At 51.8% G+C, this 13648-nt stretch overlaps 1 protein-coding gene across 16 annotated transcripts in view; it reads right to left on the bottom strand.

The window, feature by feature from the left end:
- Positions 1-13648, bottom strand: part of LOC111077461 (hemicentin-1) — a 145716-nt gene that overhangs the window by 101675 nt on the left and 30393 nt on the right. For all 16 annotated transcript variants that reach the window (XM_041592197.1, XM_041592192.1, XM_041592193.1 and 13 more), the window contains exon 2: positions 13052-13237. The gene's annotated coding sequence lies outside the window, so the exon portion shown is untranslated. The remainder of the gene's footprint in view (positions 1-13051; positions 13238-13648) is intronic.

Here is a 13648-nt window from a genome sequence, read left to right on the forward strand (position 1 = left end):
ACAGCCGGCATAAAAATTACAAATTAAAAAACGCTTGAAAATAATAATACTCGTAAGAAGAGCAAAAGAAATCGGGGAAATGGTATGGGTGGGGGTAGCGGTAAGGGTAAGAAGGGGGAAAGTAAAAAACTTTTTGCGGAGCAACAAAAGCTAATTAAGCCACGGCACACAGACAGACACACACTCACACACAGAGAACAACGCAGATATGGAAAAACAAATGGGGAAAATGGCAAATGAAAATGGGTAGAAAAACTAAAGTAAATTGAAAACTAGCAGAAAGGAAACGAACCGAACCGAACGGAAGAGAGAAGAAAGCTCAAGGAAGCTGTTAAATAGCTTAAATGGCGTTGAGCGTGTACGACATGTGTTTGAGATGCACCCCAGGATAGTGGAAGATACACAGATATGGGAATCTCTATGGGTTGTGCCGAGGGGGGAATGTGGTTGTGGATAAGATGGGGAGGACACGTACACGTACTCGTACTCGTGCGAGTGCGTGCGTGTGTGTGTGTGTGTATTCTTGCTCAAGTCGGCTTGCTGCCAGTCAAACAAATCCATTTTAAACCTTAAGCCTTGAGTAAACAACACGCACACGCATACATGGATGTCGCCCACTTTCTAGGGGCGTGCCAAGTAGCCGGCACAGCTGCTGCACAGCCCACCCACCGCCATTGCATTTTGTTTGTTGGGTGCATAACAGTACGAGGAACAGCAGCAGCAGCAGCAGGAAATTGAAATGAAATTGTAATCCCTATTCCTCAAGTGCCGGGAAGAGAAGGGTTAAGAGGCGCACACGTATGCATATTTATTTGTATTAGTTGTGTGTGTTCGTGTGTGTGTGTGTGTGTGCAGGTGGCAAGGGGAAACGGAAAACATTGCCGCACGGGGCGGTAGTCCCCACGCGGAAATGCAACCGCTAAGCAGACGCTTCCGGGCTGCCTACAATTGGACTTGACTCTTGTTTCTATACGCTTACACAGAGGGTATAACGGTTTCAGAAGATGTCTACCAAGCAAAGAAAACAAACATTTGCAACCCTTTGAATCAGAAACTACAATAAGCAGCCCAACTGTGGAGGCTTTGCACTTTCTCTTCTACTGTTTCTGCTGTGTCCCTTCCCAATTGAATACCGAACCACATCACCTGTCTGACGAATAGAATCTCCATATAAATGCACACAAATGATCTTTTTAATACGACTCCTGAGATTTGGTGTTTCCGAGGGTAATTCTTATTCGTAGTTGCCGTTTTGCGAGCTGTTTCCACTCTTGTTTTTTGCCATTGTCGTTAGCCTGCCAATGCGATTCGACAGACGTCTTGCAGCACATCCAACCAGCAAGGACCCAACGCTCTGAGGGCACTTTTGGCGCAAAGCTAACGCGAAGAAGGACGAGAATCCACGTCGTTCTCTCGTCGAGGGCGCCAATGTCGACGACTACCAGCGGATCCATGAACGAGGGAACGAGTAGGAGAAAAATTCAGTTGGCTGCCTTTTGGTGCGCTTTGTTTTAGTTTTAGTTTTTGCTGCCAACTTTGTTTATGTGTTTTTTACAACTTCCTGCCTTGTTTATGTCCCGGCGATGTCTGCACTTTTAATCGTCGTCGTCTGCTGCTGCTGCTGCTTCTTATTTGCTTCCGTTTGCCCCCTCATCCTCTGTTCCTTCTGCTCCTGCTGCTGTTGTGGCATTCAATTTTTTGCTTGCCTGCCCCTGCAGCAGGCAGCAGAGACTTTGCAACTACCAGACTGCAGACTGCAGACTGTAGACTGCAGACTGCATGTGTCGCTGACATGTCTAAGGAGCAGCAGGGTCCTGGCCGGGGTCCAAAGTGGCAGCTTCGATGCGCTGTGTTGCAATGCGATGCGGAGACACGAGAGGCAGATTGCGGCAGCAGGGGGCAGGGCAAAGACTTCTTAGCTTCTAGGGCAGCAAAAAAAAGTTTACAAGTAAATGTGACAATGAACAGACATAAACACGTTTTGGCTGCACAAACTGTTAAGCGGGGGTGACGAGCCGGATGAGCAGGATGGATTGTAGGCGGGGGGCACGGGCACACGGCACACAGCACACAGCACAATCTTCACAGTTTATCCAGAGTTGAGGGAGAACACACATGTACACATCTACACATGTACGTGTGCCTCAAATTGTTTATAGTCGTTGGTTTTTTTTGACATAATTTCAATCTATTATAAAGCTCCTTACCCCACGACAGAACGGCTGACTGACTGGCAGATTCAGGCAGAGCACAAAACGGCTACAGCATCGTTTCGGAATGTGTTGGAAAATATCCAATATGGATATTGGAAAATTCAAGCATAGAGTGGCGGAAATGGGGCTTTCACTTTTCATGTGTGGCAGAATGTTAGCGAGACAGAATGATCAGTTGGATTATATTTCCGGTTTCCGGAAACCTAAAACTGATCTCTAGCTTGAGGAGAAACGAACGAAACCTTCAGGTTTCAGCGACGCACTGCTTGTACCAAAGCTTCAGGTTTAGTGGATGAGCTGCTTGCAGGAGCAATTCAAGCAGCACTGCTTGAACCAAAAATTCAGGTTTAGTGGATGAACTGCTTGCAGGAGCAATACAAACAGCACTGCTTGAACCAAACATTCAGGTTTCAGGTTTGCCCGATGAAGGAAATGTACGATCATTTTCTTGTACGAAACGGAGGATATGGATCTGAATAGTAAGCGTAGAATGGCAATTTATTTTGTAATTCGTGAGTGGCTGCTGAAATCAGATCAAGTTGACTCAAAACCTCCTCGTGGTATCCTCCGGATGCTAGTAGTTCGAATTTATTTGGACTACTAGTAACTAATTTGAGCAGCCAAACAAGGGTAGCCCATCCCAGCTTAAAGGGTGTGGTGGGGAGGGGCAAATTATGTATACAAAATGTATTTAGATAAAGCATTCCATCTCTCCATTCAATGAGATTGAATCGCTGAAACCGAATCCGATGTCAGAATTTAAACACAAAATACACAAAGTAGATGGACTGCCTCCACTTCTCCGGCCAGACATCTTTAGTCTTCTTTTTGTGGGGCAGTGTTATTAGCCACTCACAAAGGGACTTTTCGCTGACGTATGAAAAATGCTACAACTGTTGTCAGTCTTTGTGTCCATCGGATCCCTCTTTGCAGTCAGTTCAGTCCCTTCATGTTCCTGCCACATGCCGCCTCGCTGCTCGTCTCATCCTCATCCTCGTTCTCGTTTTCGTTCTGTTTCTGTCAACAACAGTTGCTGCAACAGCTAGTAAGATGTCAACAATTTATACGCTTGCTTCTCGTGTTTATTAGCAACTGACAAAAGGGATAAGCGTTACCAGAAGGAGCCACGACAGAGGACTGAGGACTGTGTGGACATGGGACAGGGACTATAACTGGGTGCTTGGGATCGTTATGGGTGTGTGCAAACGAACGGACAACAGGGAGGAGAGCGTATGAGTGACCGGGATAGGGTGCCTTGCCTTAGTGCCGTGCGAAGCGACAACGTCTTTGTTGGACTCCAATTAGAAGATATCAACAGAAGGAGGAGCTGCGGGTACGGGTACAATGGCTTTCAACTTTACAATGTGTGTAATGGCTATTACCACGCCCACGCCCACACGCCCACACTCCACTGCCAGTCGTTCGTTTGCCCCTTCATTTTTGTATCATTCGCCTCGTCCTCGGCTCCACCACTGCCGCCGCCTGGCTACACTTTGCGCCAAAGTGTAATTGAAATGCACATTGAAACTTTGAGTATAATGCTCTTACAAGTTTTTCTTTTGCAAAACTATAAAATACATTTTATATGCATGTAGGTGAGGGGTGCAGCAGGGCAGCAGGGCAGGAGGCGAAAAGAACATAAGTAGAAATTATGTGCGCATAAGGATGATGCTGCTGACGGCATAAAAGTCAGCCTCCGACTAGGAGCCGTAGATGGAGCTGGAACGTTGAAAGTTGAAGTTTGGCAACACAGCAAATAGTAGTAGAAAGAGAAGCGGAAAATATGATTTAATAGAGGAGCTTCTCCGGCAATGATGATGCCATCGCTTGCTTGCCTTGTTGCCTTTCCACCCAACCTCCAAGTTCCGAGGGTAATTCTGTTAGCGAATAGTCTGGGGCCAGAACCGAGCGCCGAGGAGAAGTTTCTGCGGCTGGCCAGCGAAGCGACTGACAGCCAGCTGTCAAGTTCTGCGGCTTGCACAAAATTTAAATAAATTGATGAATGGCTGGAACGGGAGCGGAAGTGTGGATGTGGATGTGAATGCGGATGCGGAGATGTGGCCCCTAGATGTGGGATTGGGTATGGGTATGGAAGCGGAAGCGACTGCAACTGCAGATTGTAGTTTATTCGCCCCAGCCAGCCTCGGGCCAGCGCAGCGAGCAGTACATTTATGGAGGGAGGCAGCAGCACCAGCCGCCAAAACTTGCTGCAAATTGTATTAGAGAGTAGTAGAAACAGCCTGAAGATTGGGGAACTGCAACTAAGAAAATTGTATTATGCATAAGCGAAGGAGCAGCAGGCCCCATGCCCAGGCATACGAAGTTGAAATGTGGTTAAGAGTTGCCACATGGTTGGATGGAGCTGGTTGAGTGGATCGATAGTTGGATTGGAGCTGCTGCGGTTAAGTGGGCTAGGTTCATTGGAAGGCCTCTACGAAATGCGGTTCCCGGTTCCCGCATGCATATTCCAGCGAATGCGAACGAAATTGAACATGGAAAGAAAGTTTATTAAGCAACAGTTCGAGTTCTATCCCATTCATCCAACAACTAAGTATCTAAGTCCCCCCACAACACCCCACAGCCAGACACACGTGTCCTCCTGGCTGCCACAATTGGCTGTCATCATTATCGGTGCTGTCATCGTCCTTGGTCCTTGGTCGAGCACCTTTGCTCCTCGTCCGTGCGGCGGCTTCGACTTTTATTTATGGCTCCGTCGAGTGCACGTGTTAAACCCTTTCTGTTTTCTGTTTTCTTCTGCTTTTTTCCAGCTTTTTTCTACTTTGCTTATCTCAAGACAACGCTGTTGCTCCTTTCGTGGGCGGCCCGGGATGTCAACATGCGGATGCCACGGAGCAGGTTCAAGTCCTTGCAGCATCACGATTTGGCCACAACTCAGCTTGCACGGGATGCCACTCCATTTTCTAGCATCCACCATCTTTTATCTTTTAATGGAATTTTAAAATCAAATAATTGGTTTTGTTAAATTTTTAGTTGCCAGCCAGCCGGCCAACTCAGCCAGCCAGCTCTGTTGTCTGCTGCCTCGTTGTCTCCGGGCGTGTCTCTGTGTCGCTCGCCCGTGGCGACAGCAAAAAGATGTCGCAGGTGAGAACATTCAAGTCCTGTCCAAACTCCCAGTCGAGGACTTAGTTTTCATAACAGCTTTTTGTCCCATTTCGTGTTTATTGCGGTAGAAAGATAGCCGGGATACGTGATGGCCTTGCAGATTATAGCACTCCAAGTGGGGTGTGGGGTTTTTTTTTTTTTTGTATTCATTTATTTTTTAACTCTAGCGTGGCTTACAACTAGTAACAATAACAATAACAGTAAGGGTGGTGGACAGGAGGGTGAAGGGGTGTAGGGGTCGTGCGTCGAGCGGTACTGCCGCAAGGCATTGCTTCGCCGCCGCGAGGACACCTACTCCGTCCGTTCCTTCCGCCTTCTCTCCAGGGACCTAAGCGTTGTCATCACGCTACAGGCGAACACCGCGGCCGCTTCCCAGACTCTTGGCTCAGCCAGCATCAGCGGCACCAGATTTTCTGCACTTATTCTTTCCCCTGCAGCGGCTTCCAACTCCTGCCGCTCGTAGTCGAACCTATGGCACTCAAAAATAACGTGCTGAGCGTCTTCAACTATACCCGTGCCACACTCTGGACACCAATCCTCCGTCTCGTGGCCGAAGCGCTTGAGGTAGCTGCGGAAGCAGCCGTGCCCGCTCAGAGCCTGGGTGAGGTAGAAGTCTACCTGTCCGTGCTTCCGCTCCACCCAACACGCTATGCGCGGGATGAGGGTGTGCGTCCAGCGCCCTTTTTGTGAGCTGTCCCACCTTGCCTGCCAATTCTCCAAGCTGCTCCTCCTGGCGGCAACCTTCAGCTCGGCCACGGAGTGGGCCGCTGCTCTGTCGTGAGTGGCGTCGTGAATGTCCTTCCTCTCACGTATCAGCTCCCCGAGAGGGATTTGCCCGGCGATAACCAGCGCTGCTTCGTCCGAGATGGTTCGGAACGAGCACGTTATTCTAATGGCGCATATCCTATACGTGGCCTCCAGCCCTCGCATGTAACTTTTTACCTTCGCTGCCTCCGCCCACACTGGCGCGGCGTAGAGCATTTGCGACGTCACGACGCTCGTCAGTAGCTTCCGCGTTGCCTGCTTTGGGCCTCTGGTGTTTAGCAGCATTCGAGAGAGCGATCCTGCGGTCCCGCTGGCCTTCCGGTTGGCGTATTCCAGGTGCTCCTTGAAGGACAGTCTCGTGTCGATGTGGACACCCAGGTACTTAATCGACCTCTGCGATTGGATCGTGGTCCCTCCGACCTGCACTCTGGCTGTCTCGACCGCTTTTCGGCTCGAAATAAGCACCGCCTCCGTCTTTTGGGCCGCCAGCTCTAGTCCTGCGACCTCTAGCCACGACTCAACGGAGTGGATAGCCTCGTTGGCGAGGTTCTCCACCGCGGCGAGTTCCTTTGCGACCACCACTATCGCAACGTCGTCCGCGAAGCCTACCATGCTTGTACCGGCTGGCATCGGAAGCCTCAGCACTCCATCGTACATGGCGTTCCAGAGCAGGGGTCCCAAGACGGAGCCCTGCGGGACTCCGGCTGAGACTTCGTATGCCCTGGAACCCAGACTCGTGTCCATCGTAAGCACCCTGGCGCTAAAATAGCTATAGGCTATGTTCAGCAGGTAGCCCGGGATGTTGAAGCCTCTCAGGGCCTCCAGCGTTTGGCTCCAGTCGGCCGAGTTGAAGGCGTTCCTGATATCTAGTGTCACCACTAGACAGTAGGACTTGGTCCCGCCTTTCCACCTGGTTCCTGCGACAGCCTCCTTTGCCCTTCCGACGACCTTCGAGATGGCGTCCAGCGTTGACCTTCCCTTCCTGAAGCCGTATTGGTCCGGGGAGAGACCGCCAGCAGCTTCGATAGCTGCACTCATCCTCGTTGCGATCACCCTCTCGAAGACCTTCCCAATTGTGTCCAGGAGGCAGATGGGCCTGTACGAGGAGGCCTCTCCTGGCGGCTTGCCCGGCTTGGCCAGCAAAAGCAGCCGCTGCCTTTTCCACCTATCGGGGAAAGTGCCCTCCTGCAGACACTGGTTGAAGAGCCCAGCAACTTCCATCGGGAGCAGCGATAGTGCCAGCTTCAGCGCTCTGTTGGGAATCGCATCAGGGCCCGGTGCCTTCTTGGGCTTAAGTTGTCTGCCCGCCTGTCGTACCTCCTCTACCGTGACCTCGGAGATCTCGTCTAGGCCAATCTCGGGCCGTGGAAAGCTCTCAACCTGTTGTCCTCGCGGGAACAGGGCGCTAACTATCCCCTCCAGTACCACGGGATCAGTTGGGGCTTTGCCGCCCGCGTTGAGCCTCTTCACCACCATCTTGTAGGCGCATCCCCAGGGATCTGCTTCGGCTGCGTCGCACAGCCTGAGGAAGCACTCCCGTTTGCTGGCCCTGATGGTGTTCTTCAGCTCATTCCGAGCCGACTTGTAGCGCTCGATGCAGTGTTCTAGGCGCGAAGTGCCCCTGGCCCGTTGCAGTAGCCTTCTGGCGCGGAGGCACGTTCTGCGGAGTTCTGCAATCTCCTCACTCCACCAGAACACCGGGACGTGGTGCTTCCTGAACGACCGCCTCAGAAGCATGCTCTGGTCACAGGCGCCTTCCACTGCGGCAGCCAGTCTATTCGCCCTCTCGTTGGCTCCATCCGTCTCGGTTGGCGTGAAGCTCTCCAGAGCGCCTACAAAGGGCTGCGTCCTCAGGGTGTCCTGCCGGTACGCCTTCCTCTGCCGGGGTGGAGTCCCGCCTCCTCGCCGGGGCATGCCGACCGAACACTCGATGGCCTCGTGGTCGCTGGCGGTGTAGACATCGCTGATCCTCCATCTGGTGTGGCGTGCCAGCGAGCTGCTGGCGTACGTTAGGTCGATTACCGACCCCGCGCCTGCCCTGTTGAAGGTCTGCTGGGACCCTTCGTTGAGCAGGGCTAACTCCAGAGAGGCGAAAGCCTCTAGCACCGTGCGCCCTCTGGCATTTGTTCGGGAGGACCCCCATTCCTGGGCCCAGGCGTTGAAATCGCCCCCGACCACGACGTTGCACCGTCCTCGCAGGTCGCTGCTCAGCTCGTCCAGTATCCGGCTGAATGTTTCCAGCGAGAGACTGGGTGCCAAGTAGCAGCTATATAGCCAGATCCCGCCTACTCTTGCACGGACGAATCCTTCTGCCGACTTGGTGTCGCGCATCTGTGGTGCCTTCGCTCCGCAAAGCCACAGGGCCGCTTTGCCAGAGCGGTCCGTGGCCCATTCGCTGCTGTTGCCCACCCTATAAGGCTCGCTGAGGATTGCCACCTCCGAACCCAGTTCGCGCACCGTCTGCGTCAGGAGATCCTGCGCAGCTCTGCAGTGATTCAGGTTGAGTTGAATCACCTGCATTTTGGCCTGGAGTTTCCGACCCCGCTGATTGAGGCTGGGCAGCTTCTACTGCCTGCCTGGTGCCTGACCTCCTTCTTTCCAGCTGCTGAGCAGATGAAGCACGAAGGCTCATTGCTGCACTCGGCTGCCTTGTGCCCCTTCTCTCCGCATTTGATGCAGCAGCCGCTCCTATCCACCGTGCTCTTGCAGTTGCCCGCAATGTGCCCGGGTTCCAGGCATCTGTAGCACCTTGGGAGACCTTCTCTCTCCCGGATCCTGCAGACGGTCCAACCGATCCGCACCTCACCGCGCTGTAGGACGGCTTTGCCCAGGGAGAAGGGCAAGCTGACCACTGCCAGCTGCGACTCTGCGTAGCCCCGGCGCAGGCTTCGCACTCTCACTCGTCCCTCCTCGATTTCAAACTGGCTCGCGATAGCGGCGCAGATCTCCCGCTCCGTCGCGAGGGAGTCGAGATCTCGTACCTCCAGCACCACCACCTTGCTGTCCTCCGTCATGGCGCGCACTGACGCTACATCGCCGAGGACCCGCGCGATACTCTCCTTCATGGCCTCAGCGCTCTCCGCGCTATCTTTGGCCACCTCCAGCAGAAGATTGCCGTTGATGGTACGGCGTACCTTGCTGACGCAGCTTCCCAGGTCAGCCAGCTGCTTGTCCTCCCTCCTAGTCACCATGGCCAGCACCTCGCTGTATGACTTGCCGCCTGCCTGCACCACGATCGCGTCTGGGCGTGCGCGGCGTGTGGACCTCGGCTTTTTGGCTACCACGTTCCATCCGCTCTCCGAGTTCTCTGGGCTCTCGGGGTTCCTAGCAACGCTGTGAGTCGCGTCCTCTTCTTGAGGCTCCATTTGGGGCTTTCTTCGGGTCCTCCTGTGTGCTGGGGCGCCTTTCCGCTGCGCTGGGCGTGGGGGTGGCGGAACCAGCTCCGCTACCGATGCTCCCTCCACGGCCGGCTGGCTCAGCCTTCGCCATGGCTCCGTCTGCGCTGCGGCCTCCTTGGTCCAGACTTTCGTCGTCTGCTGCTCCTTATCAGCGCTCTGTGTGCTCTGCGAGCATTTCGGGCACATGAACTCGGCGTTGTGGCCTTCCTGCCTGCCGCCTTCGCCCTTAGCGGCTGCTCGCCTCGCATCGAGGATGCTCGAGTGCAGCACCTTCATGCGCACAAACGTCGCCCTCGTAGGGATGGTAATGTGGCGCGAAGCCTTATCCATCATTTTGGTGGTCACCTCCTGCAATAGTTCCCCCAACTCCACGAGGTTTTCGAGGCACGTTGCCTCCTGGGAGGCCTTGCTCTTCTTGGGCGGCGTCGTTCTCTGCGAGCTTGCCGGGCTGGCAGGGTCTCTCGTCCTCTTAGGGGTCTCCCTAGGGTCCGGGTCCGTGCTCAGTCCCGCTGCTGGAGTTGACGTGGATGCTGGCGAACGGATGAGCGAGCTGCCCGCGAAAGGGTTTGCTGCTTCCATCTCTTCTGCTTCCTGGTATGCACTGGGTGGCTCCCGCGCTGGCCACAGATTTCCCCTTGGCTTCACGATGGGGGATATACCGCCCCTCCCCGGTCCCCGACGTCCCGTTGACCGGGACACCGCCTGAGCGGGGGATCGGAGGTTGGTCGGGTCCGTGACCTTTTCCCACGTGCCACCTGTGCTGCCTGGTTAAGCCTCGAAGTATGCACTTCCTTAATTGCCTTGCGCTCAGCCTGGGGGTATGCAAGGCTTTTTGCGTGATCTGCAAATTTCTTGCACCCTGACCGCTGCTGCCTGCTACGGTGGAGTCGTAGCCGATGGGTGCCAGCTGGTAGATTTGTGCGCTACCCAGCACTATCGGACGCAGTCAGTCAAGTGGGGTGTGGGGTGGAATGGATCGTGTGAGTTGTGATGTGCATGTGTGTAATGCATATTGTAGATTTTGTAAATCATTGAGTTTAAGCCAGTCCCAGGGTGCCCATTCTGCGTTTATTGATACCTGATGTCCCTTACTTACTCCTCAAATATTTTATTCGTTTGTTTGTATTTTTATTCTGCGTTTATTGATACCTGATGTCCCTTACTTACTCCTCAAATATTTTATTCGTTTGTTTGTATTTTTATTTTGATTACTTGTATTATTTGCGTTTGTATTATTCTCTATGGGTATTTGAGATATTTCTGTATGCTTTGCCTGACCCTCAACCTCCTTCTCATACGTGTTTCTTCATCTTACGCTGCTTGAGCTTGGCTGGCTGAGCCGCGGCTTGTTTCGTGGTGCTCTGCTCAGTGGTGGCTGTGGTGGCTGCGGCCTCCGTGGTGGTAACAGTCACAGTCTCCGTAGTGGGCGCTGCAGACGTAGATGTATCCTCACTAGATGCCGCTGCTATGGCCTCGGGCACAACGGATGGTGCTATGTCGACGGTCGTCGCGGATCCCTGGGAAGCGCTGGCTGGCAGGTCCTTCAACGTTGTCATTTTCACGGGCTGTGCTGTGGGTACTGTACCGGCAGTTACTGTCTTTGCATGGTTAAGAGCCGTGGAGCCTTTGGTTTGGACGCCCGTCGTCCAGTGCACCACCCCTGGGCTAGTGCCCGCGGGCATTGGCATTGGCACTGCCACCGCAGTGCCGATCAGGCAGATCCAAGCGAACAGAGTGATTGCTTCCATTATGTGTGGTGTTGGTCGTTCAGGTTGGCCGCTCGCACTGAATTGATTCTCCGATTCATTCGTCTTTTATAGCGTTTTTTTATTGTTGGTTTAGTTGGTGAAGCAAGTGACAAATTACAGTCGTAGTCATGCATCTGCTCTGACTGTGATTATTGCACAAAACACTTGCAGCTTAAGTAAAACAGTTGCCACAACTATCGACATGTGTGTGTGTACTCCCCGTATCATTGTTATTTTCCACCTACCCACACACCCCTTTCAAGACCAAGAAACTTGACCTGTATTTCAAATGCAACTGCAACGGCAACAGCAACGGCAGTTTTTCTTTTCTAGGTAAATGGCGCACACACACACACACACACACAGATTGTGTGTGGATCGGCAATGCATATAACGCATGCAACTGTGTTACTGTGTTGAGTTTTCCACATAGCGGACTATATATATGCATATATGTATATGCATATATGGATATAAATGTGTGTGTGTGTTTGCATATAGAACAAGTTCTCATATTTATGTTTATAATGCAAAGAGAAAACAATTTGAATGGAGAAAAGGAGAAACAAGGCGAGAAACAATCTGCCCCACGGCGTATGCGCTGGCAAACGACTTACGCAAATGAAAGTTCGCCGGTAGGGGAAGCGGTAGGGGGAGACGGCAGGGAATTGTGGCAACAATGTTCAATGTGCATCAAACGACAAAGGGGGCCAGGCAGCAGTACGAGTGCGAGTGCCAGTAAGAATACGAGTCCAAGACCAGGCAGGGCAGCAGAGCAGTGAATCCATGGCCAAGTTTCTTCATGGCCCAGTGCAAAGCCCTTTCTAGAGTTTGCTACTTGAGCCACTTGTTTCTTCCATATGGAGAGCCATTCTCTCTCTGTCTCTCGTCTCTGCCTCTCCTTTGAGAGTGCGACAATGTCTGTCGTGCGTGGACTCCCCATTTCAGGAGCTCCATATTTGCCAATTCACGTTATAAACTTGTATTCAATTTCAAATTCAAATCCTGCCACACAAAGAAAGACCGGGTGTATCCAGGAGCCAAAAGCTTTACAAAGTCACTGCAAAACTTGTCTCTGTGTGTGTGTGTGTGTGCATGAAATTTCTTAAGTCTGCACCCGCTCTGGGACTGAGACTGTGACTGGGAGGGCGGACTGCATGCATCCTTCGAATCCATGTAATGGGAGAACGTGTCCCAGTAAATTGCTTCACTTTTTACACATTTTGATCGTTTCATTTTCATGTGCGTGTGTCGTTCGTTTTCCACATTTTTGTATTTTTTGTATTTTTGAGACAAGTAAAACTACGATGAGCAGAAGGGAAGGGAAAGCTGAATTTCCATTTCGCAAAAGTTTTACGAAATGGAAAAACTTTTATAATAACCAGCCATGTAGTTATTAGAGGCGCTGGGACAGAATCTTTGGTCCACTTGTAATTTGTAGGAATTAGTTGGCACAGATAAACGTTTCCAGTCCCCCGCGCCCAACCAGCACACAGATCTTGGCTGGGTTGTTGTCATTTTTTCAAGAGAACGTCCAGGAGTCATGGAGTTGGGCCGTTGATAGTCGAAAGGAAGTGTCTGTCTATCTGTCTATGTGGGTCAGTTGTGTAAAACTTCTGCAAATTTCTAGTTCAAGTTTTTGAAGACGAGTAAAATCGAGTTTAAGTTCAGATTTGGATGGAAAGTTTCTCCCAGCCAGCATATCCCTGCAGCAGAGTCTGTTTTGTTTTTTGTTTCTTGATTTGCATAGATTGTAGATTCCATGGTGCGTTTCTGCACTTTAATTCAGTGCCTTAAATCTTACCTCAGGTTTCTCGGGATTTGAATGCCACACTTGCCATAATTTCATGAATTCCACTGACGTCCAACCGAGCAAATGAAAGGATCTGAAAGGAGCAATGGATTGCAGCTCCCTCCCTCTCTCTCTCTATCTCTCTGTCACTTGCTGCTTTTCTTTGGTGTTTCTATGGGAAAGCTTCAATCTTTCATGCTGTAAAGAAACGAATTTGCAGAGGATATAAGTGAGAGAACGAAACGACACGAAAAAGGTGAATTGAGTGTAAATAATGCTCAGCAGAGTCGCACGCAAAAAGCAAGCTTAAATTTCTTATGCAAATGTTTGCACCAGACCCGGCACCAGTACCAGCACCTAGCCCAGTCGCCCAGTCGCCCAGCCGCCCAGCCGCCGCCGAGTACGAGAGTATTTAAACAGCTTAGGGGGAAATTTTGGGAAATTATTTAAATACGCATTTTCCCTCGCTTCCATTGAGTTGAGACTTTAAAGGAGCAAAGCTTAAAAGCTGATCAGGGTAAGCAGGTTGGAAATGTTTTTCCGCCCACCTCCCCCCCTCAGCTAATATGCGGTTGCTGCCCCTGCCTCCTGCCGTCCGCTTCCTGTCGC

This window comes from Drosophila obscura, unplaced genomic scaffold, assembly GCF_018151105.1.
Source record: "Drosophila obscura isolate BZ-5 IFL unplaced genomic scaffold, ASM1815110v1 contig_170, whole genome shotgun sequence".
Lineage (NCBI taxonomy): Eukaryota > Metazoa > Arthropoda > Insecta > Diptera > Drosophilidae > Drosophila > Drosophila obscura.